The sequence below is a fragment of the Ostrinia nubilalis genome, chromosome 23, assembly GCF_963855985.1.
Source record: "Ostrinia nubilalis chromosome 23, ilOstNubi1.1, whole genome shotgun sequence".
Classification (NCBI taxonomy): domain Eukaryota; kingdom Metazoa; phylum Arthropoda; class Insecta; order Lepidoptera; family Crambidae; genus Ostrinia; species Ostrinia nubilalis.
Window position 1 is genome coordinate 4,965,540 of NC_087110.1, and position 12,867 is coordinate 4,978,406.

Consider the following 12,867-nt stretch of genomic DNA (forward strand, 5'->3'; position numbering starts at 1 on the left):
TAGTAAGAACAGAGCTTACTGACCCTTCTTCAATACTGTTTTCAGTTAAAATTCAGGTGGTTAAGATTATTTTGCTGAGATTATTTCGGTTCAGTCCAGTTGCTAAGGCAATGTGGTTTTACAAATTGCGGTGAACTTAGTCTAGGGAATCGTGGAGTATAGCGGTTCTACGAAGCAGTCTGGTAATGGAATTCCATTTAATTAAGTAATCACAGAAAAGCTTTCAGCTATGTATGTAATAGCAGTAATAGTAAAGGCACAGAATAATAATAAGTACTAAGTACAGAAGGTTTACTTCGCGAAGGTATTTAAAAAATGTATGCTCAATGTCATTAACAATATGGTGTAACTAGCTTTTGCCCGCGGCTTCACCCACGTGAAATTTAGTTTGCCACAGATCGTCATAAATTATACTGCACAGTATTTAGTACACCATTTTCTTTATTTTTTTTCCATCATACACAAGAATACGCGTGCGTGAGTCCATGTTCGCTCGTATGTGAGGCCTTGTCGAATAGTATCCTGTAGGTGGGCCATCGTGCTTGTTTTGTTTTCGATGTAAACTCGCGGAGATGAACAGGCCTGGTAAAGGCAAGAACATGCATAGGAGGACGGAGATCGAAGAATCAACTTGTCTGTTTAAAAAAATATTTAGGATCAACACCGTATTGCATTTCGCGAGCTGTCATCGCCTTTCGCGCGCTGTTAACCGCAATGCGAGGTGTTTACGTTACGGTGCGGAAGCATATCCAATATAGCTTGATTAGAATGACGGCTGTCAAACGAATGTGACTAGTGCTGGGTATGTTTCGTACGGGTCACATAGATGTATCGATAAGTTTTCGAAAAAATAATATAAAAAGTGCACCCAATTTTTCTTCATATTTTTATTCATAAAAATGACAATTATGATTTAAATTTAAAGACAGTAAAATTTAAAATTCATGTCAAGGGTGTACAACCTAAGTCGTAGTCATTATCATCAGTGTTCTTCAGTGGCTTTTTCCTCTCGCTAGAGGGCGGTGGGCATCTCTTCTAGAGCAACGGTGCTATGAATACCCAAAAAATTACCGGTGATTGATTTCCGATGTTTGATTATTTAAGAATGAAATGTTTTTTGGTTTTTAATAGTGAACATTTAGAAAAACGTATAACTTGACTTAAATATGTTAAAAAATTAGTTAGAAAAATTTTTTGTTAAATATGTTAAAAATTAGTTTTAATTTAATATGACATTTGTCGATATGTCCCAACACTAACATTTTTGTAACTCGAGATAACCTTGTAGAGACGTCGTTAATACTCTAGCTTGATTTTTATAATTTCGAATTACTACTTATTGGAGTAATTTAACGCTGCATTTACACGAAATTAACATCTTTATTGGAAGCACTGTCGTCGAAAATATTGTTTGTAGGTCAGACGTGAATTATTTCTTGTCCGCCAATATTTAGCTCTCATTGATCGATACTACAAAGTTATGTCGTTACTTTTGATGGCAGCTGTCATTCTAATCAAGCTATATTGGATAGACTATATCTATACAGTATTCCAACTCGGCCATATTTTTGAAATAAATGTCAACAGTCGCGCGGTACGTCACAGTGTGACAACATGCGATAGGGCTGCCCACCTACATTACCCAGTTTAATTACATCTGCCTACTTAGAATTTCTATCTAGTTTGGTGATTGTATTTTTTTATTTAGTTAGACAAACAAAATACTTTGTGAATGGAATATGTTAAAAATGTGTGTCGTTTTGTGATTAGTAGATTTAATTTAGGAAAAACTACTTTAATAATCATAATAATCTGTTACTTTAATTTTGGGCGGGCGAATTCGTGGGCAAAAGCTGGTTTTGGAATTTGACCGTAAATGACGGTCAGTCAAATTCAATCAGTTTTGTCATTTTTAACACTTCTTGGTCACCGACGTCCATTCGGCACATTCGCGACACCCCCGACTTTTGCATACCGAGCGCATACCAAGATTTGAATTTCGAAAGAAAGTTCTCGTTTCGTCTGTTTATATGAAGTTACAATACTGTATGATATTATTACCGTGGCGGAAGTGTGCGTTGCAGTATGGAGTTTCATACAAAGAATACTGACCGCCTCGTGTGGCCTCGTGTTGATACGGTTACGATCCCTTTCCTTGTTGATAAATGTGCTACGTCCTTTATTGAATGGAGTTTCTTACAAAATCAATGAGTTAGTGCTTCTTTCAGAAGTTATAAATATGAAAATTGCTTTGGTCTATCCTAGAAATTTCATGATTAACTACCCGAATGGATTATTAACGGCAAATTTAACATTAAAGTTAAAGTAATATTAAAACAAAGCCAATTTGTTAATCTTGTTCTGGGTAAGTTTAGAAACTTATTTCAAAACTTGATTGAAAACTAGACAGGTCTAGACTTTAAAATTGAATTCATTTTTGAGCGTGATTTCTACACGAATCCGAACTTAGGCTGACATCACACGGACTGCATCGCAGCTACCGCGATCGATCTAGTTGGGTGATCGAGTTAGCCTCACGTGAGGGTGATTTTGGCATAAAATATTATGACGTGACAGAGCATACAAATCTGAAGCACATTTGAAGTTTGGACTTCTTGGCGGGAATCTGAAGCGTCATGTTAGCGGTTTTGTTTTCTTTCCTTAAATTCGTGTTTGGGCGACTATTAATGTGTAATAATGGTGGATTATTAACCATTGAGTGTTTGTGAACGTGCATGAGTGTGGGCAAGTGAAGCAAAGCAGTGCATCGTGATTCTTCTGGTTCTCTCAAGTTGTCCATAGGAAGTCTCAGTAAAGCACCACAACTTTACTAAGACTCAAAGGGGTATCATCTATCATCCTTCATTATATCATGACTTGATCTCATTTTGTAACTCATATCACATAAATACTTGAAAATGGCACAAATCAAGTCGACCTCGACGTGTATTGCCAACATCATCAAAAAAGAAGAAGAAGAAGTTTCGCTGACGATTGACGTCCCAAAAACACTCTGCCATGAAGCGCTAGACCTACATATAATAATTTTAGTTTGATGTGACGTCGACTGCAAAAAATCCCGTTTATACCGACAGTACATTATAACTCAATGATACCGACACAGTCATTTGGCTTCAAGAAACTAGAACACGATATAAATAAAATCTGGGTTAAGATAGTGAAATACTAAGAAGATGTAATCAAAGGAGATTCGCGGAAACCTTCCAATTAAATACAATCTAATTAATAGCCCGGTTGTATCACCTTTACGTTGCCACAACTGGAAAAAGCTCAGAAACTGCTCGTTTTATAATATACCTAGTTGAATTACCCCTAAATTATTGACTCTATGATTCGCAATAGGCGTCTGAAATAGCTGAATGGTATTTACGACGGCACAACAATTAATTCGTAGATTATTTCAGTCTCGAACTTGTCCCTGTCAGAACTTGGCTGCGACAAGTAGTATTGGAAGAGGTACGTCAGCAATGGACTTTCTTAAACAAAGGTAATTGTTTGTATGTTTTCCAAATAAAATAAAATAAATAATTCTGTGGGTGCTGATAAAATGAAAAAGCGATATAAATACTAGGTAGATTACAAAAATGAAAAATGGATACACTGTGGTGTACTCGATTGTGGTGTTAGTGTTACTTTGATAAATAACTTCGCAACAAACTTATGTTTGCAGTCGGAAAACTAATTATAAACCTTATTTGCATAAATACAGTTTGATTTATTATTTACACGGAAGCAATTACGGAACTGTGCCGAATCACGCTCGCAAACGTTACGCGTTAATAACGTAACATTAACGTAAATAACGTTAAAATTTTACCGTTAACTGTTACATCAGTTTTAGGGTTCGTTGTGAAGTTGAGATCGAAACTAAATAGAATATGAATTTCGACGTTAAATTATTGAACACAAAATATTTTTAAAGACAAATATTTGGAAACTCTAGTTTAATTAACTCTAGTTAGGTTCTAGGTATTCATGGAAGTTGATAGTTAATTTGTCTAAAAACACTTTAGCTTAGCCCTAAAATCATAACGAATTTTCAATTAACTCTAAGTTTTGATTTAAATCGCTCTGAAATTAATAACTTGATTGGTTTGGTGAACTACTGAAGTTATAGAGCTTGTTTGTAATTTGAGAAGAGGAAATTAAAAATGTATATCATAAATAAAATTGATTGCGAAAATGTGGGAGTAAAAACCCAACCAGAGAAGGTTTTTGTCTCGGGGGAAAGTTAAACTGTCATTGGACCCGCAACGAAATTAATCAAAAGAAAGAGGACTTCGAAGTTATGGTGCGACTTCCCTCCAGTAAAAAGCGGATGACAGGTATGATATAGAATAGAATAGGATTACATTATTAACTAGCGGCCGCCCGCGACTTCGTACGCGTGGATCCCGTTTTACCCCCATAGGGGTGCAGTTTCGTAAAATCCTTTCTTAGCGGATGCCTACGTCATAACATCTACATGCATGACAAATTTCAGCCCGATTCGTCCAGTGGTTTGGGCTGTGCGTTGATAGATCGCTATGTCAGTCAGTCAGTCACCTTTATATTGTGAATTCCGTCAGATTATAATCTAACGTAGTTAAATTACAATCTAACCTAACCTAACCCACTGTTAGTTTACAATCTCACGCGTTTAAACTGACCGAGTTCACAATTTCGCGTAGACATAATAATTTATACATTTAGAAGATAGGAAGGAACCCACAGCGTACTCTCTCGCGCTTGGCAGCTTTTTGCAGTTCCCGCATTGAAGCGACATTGTAGTTTATAGCTTGAATTTAAGCTGTAAAAGTTCGGGATTAATTAGTAAGCTTTATTGTGGTAAGTTTGCTATGTTTGTTTGGTTATTGCTGAAACATATTTGCTAACGGGTCCTCTGTTATCTGGCTCTATATTTTAGCTTATTGTCTGTCTCTATAACTAGTGAAGGTAACTTTTTACTAATACATTTCAAACTGTGGTTCCCAAACATTTCTTGACAAAGCCCTACTTTGATTTCTTTGTTGGTAGATAAGTAGGTACTTTTTACTTGAACTTTGTAACTGCTAAAGTATACTGGTCATCACAAAAATCGGCCCACCTACGTTTTACAGGAAAACTCGTTTCTACTGACACAATCATGGTGCCCCAACAATATTGGTGTTATTTGAAAGCCCAATAAATATCCTTAAAGAAAAACACATTTAATTTCTTAATAAACGATTTAAACGATTAACATAATTATGACAATAAATGTGACTTAAAAAAAGACCTCACTTTGGGCTCACCTCTGGGATCAATTAGATCAATTTTTATGGTTATAAAACCAAATAATGATCTCACGTGTCCTCTTTAACAGATTGATAGCGATTAATCCCAACTTAACAGTTTTATAGCCATAAAAGTTGGCTCAAGCGTAACTACCTATTTTTTGAAGAAGTGACTCTAGATTCTTCTACAGCCACATTTTTGGGGTAAAAACCTTTCCTTTAATGAAATGAAGTTTAGAACTAAGGCTTTTAAATGGCGCCAATATTAGCGGGAAGTGGGGATGCATACGTTTGAAAGTGTTTGTCGCGGGAGGGTAGATTTTTTTGATGACCAGTGTATTTATTTGTTGGCTTGCTCACAAACTAGTATAAGTAGGTACACAGTATTTATTAGTATCATAGCATAGCGTCAAGTTCAGAGGAACTGCATTGCCTAATGTCATTATACGCTTGCATGCAGCTTAACGTAATCTTAGCTAGCCTTCGATATTCCGTCGCAGAAATGTTGATAATCTTTGCCAATAAGTTTATCAAGTTCATAGGATGATGAAACATTTCGATTATGAGGTACTATCATAATACATTAATATTGTCACCATCGTCAGTCATTATTGTCACATTCTGAACACAAAAACAGCGAATGACTCTAAGCTTGAAATGACAAATGTTTTTGTCAAGAATTTGTTGAAAGTCAGTATAGATGACCCACGCTGAACTGTCCCACCAAACTCAATGACAGGGGGGCGCTACCATTGTTCAACTAATATGGTTTCCAACATGGCAAAAATCGGAACCAACGATCCGGTATTGACGGTGGCGCCCCGCTGTCAATGTCATTGATAGGACTGTTCAGTATTCTGGAACTATATTCGATTATTTTATTAAATACTTTTTGCAAAGAAAGGGATCATCATGGACGACATTTTCGTTAAGGAGTACCTACAATGTACGAGCAGTGCAACAGAATCCTTCCACAACTTTTCACATAGTTAAAATATTTACAACTTCACACACTCAGCTATTGAGCCAATATTTCCAAACATCTTGCCCCCTCTTACGAATCTGTAAGGTTTGCCCAGCCGTAATCTAGAAGGATTTTATCCACAACGAGGAAGCTCTTGGCCTGTATCTCACCTGATGGTAAGTGATGATCAGGCCGAAAGTGGAAGCGAGCTTCACCCGGAATCCTCAACCACGGAGGAACGGGCTATCTTACTTCTAACTGTCGGAACACAACAATGCTGTTAACATTGTTGTTATGGCGACAGACTTAGGTAAGGTGGTGGTAGCTAGCCAGGCGGACTTAGAACAAGCCCTACCACCAACCAAGGATTAATTTGCAACCCATCTTTTCCGAACGAACACTTACAATATTAATTATAAGTAAAAAAACTTAACCGAAATTTTCCGAGACCTCGTATTTCCACTAATTAAAATCACACCAAGCCACCTGATTCCTGAACACAATAATAATTAAGTTATTAATTATTTTCTTCCAACCGCCCGATTTTCGGAGTTCATAAATTCGCAGGTTTCGCGAAAATTTATCAAAATAAATTTATGAAAAATCGTTGTAATTATTACGTTGCACTTAGCTGGCCTTTTGTGGGTAGGCGAATATTTTAATTAGGTGGTCCGAACACCGTCAAGGGCCGATGTGGGTATGGACGGGGCTATGCGACAGACGCTAAGTGATATTAAGTAACAATAATAATTTAATACTCTTTGTAGGTATATAATTTTACGTGGCACTATTTGGTCTCAAACTAAGCTTCTTCATCTATATTGGCGCCCGTATTCGCAAACATTACTATGAGGTCTCACAGTGCGCGTGGATGACACACGAACCAATCACAGAGCTCTATTCAACGCTGTGAGTTCTATTTTCTGGTTCACTTAAGCAAGCATCGTTTGTGAATATGGGCGTGAGCTTCTTTGTAAAGTATTTAGTTATTGGTATTGATCTGTGTTTATTTTCACGCGAAATCGTGAGTAAAACCAGTTTAAGGATATACACGCCACCATGTTTAGCCACCAGCTTGAGGTACTACGTCTGTAGGTACTAAAACAAAAATGCAACACAATCAGTATTTATTTCTAATGGCTGGTTCTTTCTCGCACAACCCTGTCCGTGGTTACTCTGACGTGGCACCTGAATGTGCGCACTAATTTGTAATTACAGTGCCTGAGTTAGGCGCAGGCTACACGAGCTTTTAAAAATTAACTCGTCTATATTAAAAATTACCCTACTCATACAGGGATAAGTGGACAGGCGAGCTGTATTAGCACAACCTTTTTTAATTGCCCTGTTGTTTTTTAACAAACTCATTATGTCGACGTCCCTTTGGGATAATTACCGCAATTGGTATAGGTACCTAAGCGGTTGTCGAAAGTGACTTTATATTTTGGGAAGTTTTATTGTCCACTAGCGGCCGCCCGCGACTTCGTACGCGTGGACCCCGTTTTACCCCTTTAGGGGTAGAGTTTCGTAAAATCCTCTCTTAGCGAATGCCTACGTCATAACATCTACCTGCATGCCAAATTTCAGCTCGATCCGTCCAGTGGTTTGGGCTGTGCGTTGATAGATCACTATGTCAGTCAGTCAGTCAGTCAGAGTTATACATTTATAATATTTAGAATCATTCGGAAAACGTTGTGTAGGCAGGATTCCCTACTCGATGGACCGTGGTGAAGGTCGCGGCAAGGATCAGGATGCAGCGCGCAGCATCGTTGTGGAAATCCGTGGGGTAAGCCTTTGGTCAGCAGTATGTAGATGGAACTAAAGTCAATATAATTTTTCAAAATTTTCAAAATCAAAATCAAAATTATTTATTCAGTTTAGACCACAAGTGGCACTTATGAACGTCAAATATAAAAAAGAAAAGGTAGCCCTTATGGGGCACTTTACATGTCTCCTTATCTTTTGGGCCCTACCAGCGCTTCGAGACAAACATAATTATGGCAAGTGCTGAGAAGAAACGCCGGAACAAACTCAGGCACCACTAATTGCCAGGAATTATCTAACGGTAAGAATAACCAAATTCAAGTAGGTACATCAAATATGTGCAGACTGAACTGACCACGCATCCTTGTCATCAATTTAGTCTCGAACCTTGTAGTAACCCTTTGGACATAAGGGTATTTTTTATATGTATCTTAAATTTGTTTATTGGCAATTTGACAAGGTTGTGTGGTATTTTGTTAAATATGGTAATACATTTCCCCAAGAATGAATTACCTATTTTATGCAACCTAAATGATGGAACAGCAAGTTTATTCTTATGTCTCGTGTTAAATGAGTGGACGTCGCTTTTCTTTGTAAATAAATGTACCTATATGTTTACCGGACATACATAATGTTATCAAATATGTATTTTCATTCATACATTTTCTTACTTCTTTAAAAGCACCTTACCCGAATATATTTTATATCGCCACGAAATTGTTTTTTAATCTAGGAAGATTTGGAAGGGATACATGCATGTATCCCGAGCCTTATCGCAGTAAGGGTATTATTTTGACGTTTTTTCCCAATTAGTACCAAAAGTAAGGGAAATTAATTATCACAGATGTTAATAATATGTGAACATGCCTTCCCCAAGTTGCTAGACCTTGGAAAATATTAAGGTTTTTATCAGGCTGTCAGAACGTGTGCTTTGATTTAAGAGATTTGAACTACTGAGGAACTGGACATCTTAGCTCTAGCTTACGAAATACCATAAAGCTGTATCGTAGTTAACGCGACCGACTTATAAAGTTATTAGATGGTGCTATACTGGCGTATTAAATATTCTTCTTCTTCTCCTTAGTCGGGCACTCTTGTCAGAGTGGAGAGAGAATACTGAAGTTCTTTGGTTACGTCTCTAGAAATGAGAACTCGATGGAGAGACTGGTAATTCAGGGCCAGGTTGAATGCAGGAGAGCATGCGGTCGATCGCCAACCCGCTGGATAGACGGCATCACAAAGGCCACTGAGTCCACCATGGTTCAGTGTACTCGCGACGCCTCTAACCGTCAGCAATGGAAGCACATCGCCAGGAGAGCTACCCTCGGAGATGACATCACCACCCCACCATGTACCTCGTCAGCGAAACCACGACCACTCTGACAAGAGTGCCCGACTAAGAAGATTAAAATAATTATGTATTTGAAACAACATGAGCGTAAAAATGTACCTACAGCTGGCATGAAACGAACGCAGTTTACTATCGCTTTATGGTAGCTATACTATATGTATTCAGGTTCCCAAGTCTATTTTCCCATCACACCAAGAATCCCCAGTAACGTTGATCCTCTCAATACGTATGTAAAAACAATAACATCGAAGAACCAACATTGTTATTCAGAAAGAAACGTGGCGTAATAAAATTTTATGTAGGACGCTCTGCGTAGACCGTACTATTGTACCATATTAAGTGGCACTTATATGCTATCCTCTATTCAGCTTTAAGTGGAAGTACAAAGGGTTTCCCGACTATGACAAAGGAATCTAATGCCCGTTTTCATCATCAATCCCCAATTTTTAAGTGACCCCTAACCTATGAAATTCGTCTAATGCCCGTTCTCACCATCAACCCCTAATTTTTAAGTGACCCCTAAAATATGAAATTCGTCTAATGCCCGTTTTCACCATCAATCCCTAATTTTTAAGTGACCCCTCTGAAAACAAAATTCCTGATGTGTTATAGGGGTCACTTAAAATTTAGGGATTGATTCACCATCAGCAACGTGTCTTCGCGCAAGTGTCCCGATACGATTACTATGTACAGTCGCAGAATGAAAAGGTTCGTCACCTTAGTGTCGGTTTTCGCTTGCACTAGGTACTGTAAGAGTCAAACCTGCCAACATAACAGTGCAAGAAACAGTGCTGCTAACATTTAAATAAATATGACGTTTGCTAACGAATAAGGTTTTGCTTGTTTAATTTTCTATCCCATGCAATGTTACAAAATGTTTTTTTTTTTTTTTTTATTTAATAGAAACAATAATGGCAGGTTGAACCAACAAGAAGGTTTTAGTTTATCAATCATAATAATCTTGACAAGATAAATCGTCAAACAACTTTGATCTGAATAATTTTGAACTTTACTGACGAACAGTTAAAGATTATTTTCTCTAACTCGAGATTATTCTGTAACATAGTTTCAAAAGGTAATAAATGTGCTCGCGATTCGTTGAAGGAATCAATTTGAAAACTGACGAACCTTTTCATTCCGTGACTGTACTTCTCTCTTCTCATGATAAAATCTTATCAAACTATGTCCACCCATTAAGCCCATGCGCATATTAGGCAAACATCCTAAGCCCTTCGCTACAAACAGCCATAAGGGTCCCTTATAAAAGCAATAAATACCGGAGGGTTCTGGATACTTTATATCAACACGTTCCTTTGAAATTCAAATGCGCCAGTAAAATGCGATGGCGCTCATATACCATGGAATCGCGTTATTTGCGGGTATTTGCAAATAAAATATGTGGGGTAAGACTGACGTTCGGCTTTTTTGATGTTAGAATTTTCACACGATATAGAGACCATTTTGCATTAAACGTATGGTAAGGCTATATTTTGGCTATATTTTACTTGCATTAAGTAAGATATCACCAGATCGTCAGTCCACCTAGTGGGAGGCCTGCCCACGCTACGTCTTCCGGCTCGTGGTCGCCACTCAAGATCTTTTCTGCCCCAGCGGCCATCAGCTCTACGAGCTATGTGCCCCGCCCTTGATTTTATGTCTTGATGTCGCGGGAGGTGCTTGGATGCGAGCGGCGCAGGACCGGTCTTTGTGGAAATCCTTGGGGGAGGCTTTTGTCCAGCAGTGGACGTCTTTCGGCTGAAACGAACGAAGTAAGATATAGTCGTCGTAGCAAACTTCTATTTGGTCCCGGTTAATCCTGTGGGCCCCTCATTAAGGTCCCGTTATGTAGAGTGGGACGATGGCACGAAGGCGCCGACCACTATGCGGCAGATGGAACACCCTAGGTTTTTAGTGGGTTCGAGCCCCACATAATCTGCGGTAGGTATAAGGATAGGCCATTTTTCTGGGTAAAAAAGGTCAAACTTCTATTTGGCAAGCCTATGGTAAGTATATTACTGGGGTACTACTGCAGTGGAGACTAAATGACCTAGGCCTAAGATGTGCGCCGCGATAAGCTTTTATCGATTTTGCCCGATAAGCCCATACATTTTGTCGACTAAAATCCTCGCGCGTGCATCCCTTTTTTTTTTCGTCAGGAAAATACATTGATTTGTATACCCACCAGCCGCGGGGGCAGTTAGTGGGTTATGTGGGGTTCTCCCTGCCAGAAGGGCAGGGCCTACCCACTAAAAACCTGACGTTGCCCTCGGTAGCCATATGAGTCGGGAACGCGGGCCATCACTATCGGCGTTTGCCTCAAGCATTGAGGCTAGGCTCAACCGGATCTAGGGTCGTTGACGTAAAAACTGAGATGGAATGATTACAAGGTTTTGATCCCAGTATTTGTAGGGGGAACACGGGTTAACTAGGATCCAAGATTACGCAGGCAAAATCGGGGGCTAAAGATGGATAGCCTACATACAAGTATATTTAAGATACATTCAAGACTTCCACATGTCTACCTATTAAAAGTACGTACAAATACACCTGCACCAAAACCCTAGTATCGGAAGCGGGCATAACGCAGCAGAGCAATCTGGAAACCTTCGTTTATATCTGGAACTTAATAAGAAGGTGATAGAGTCCAGTTTGAATCGGACAGGGTGGCATGGCAAGACAATTGGCTAGGCATTAGATGGCCACGACCAATGCTTGTTAGCTTGGCCACATTCCAGGAGCACCTCCGGTGCTATGCGGTACACGAATGGGAGCACTTTTAAGACAGCACGTTAAGCTTAATGCTGCCTTATATGGTTGTTCGTTCGTTTCAATAAAATGACGTCCATTGCTGGCCAAACCAAGGATTTCGACAACGACCGGTTCCGCGCTATATTTGCAATGAAATTAATTAATTACGCTTTTAGTAGGTACACTATTCTAGTCCAGCGGTCGACAGGGATCGTACTCTACCCTTAAATTTCGAATCGCTTGGTGCTGTTATCATCTTTAATTAATGCAGGTTAGCTAATTAAAGGCCTCTCAAACGCCACTAATTTGGTGTCCCTTTACACGTTCACATCTATTTCCAAGTAGACTGTCCGGCAAAGAATCCAATTCACCGTATGTGCTGCCCGGAAACGTAGCTCAACGAGAAACACCATCTCATCATTAACTTCTCCCGGAAAGTAATTTGTAGTTGAAGTAATGAGGGTTTTCGCGAATGAAAAATTCGCCAGATGGCAATACGTAGACGCGAGGTCCAAATGCTGCATGATTGGTTATTTTTGACATGACATTGACAGATATGTCAAAATTCACCAATCACGCAGCAGTCAGACCCCACATCCACGTCCCGTAGCGGATCATTCATTCGCGAAAACCCTCATTGCTACAGTTTGCAATTAGAATTCGTAACACATTTTTGTAATGTAGTCTCGTTGGAGTAAATAGTTATCTTACTTTTCTGTTGTTTAAAATAATAGAAAAGTAAGATAAATTTCACATAGTTGACTTGA

At 38.8% G+C, this 12,867-nt stretch overlaps 1 protein-coding gene across 2 annotated transcripts in view; it reads left to right on the forward strand.

Moving 5' to 3' along the window:
* Positions 1-12,867, forward strand: part of LOC135083363 (uncharacterized) — a 52,216-nt gene that overhangs the window by 7,122 nt on the left and 32,227 nt on the right. The gene's annotated exons all lie outside the window — the stretch shown is intronic.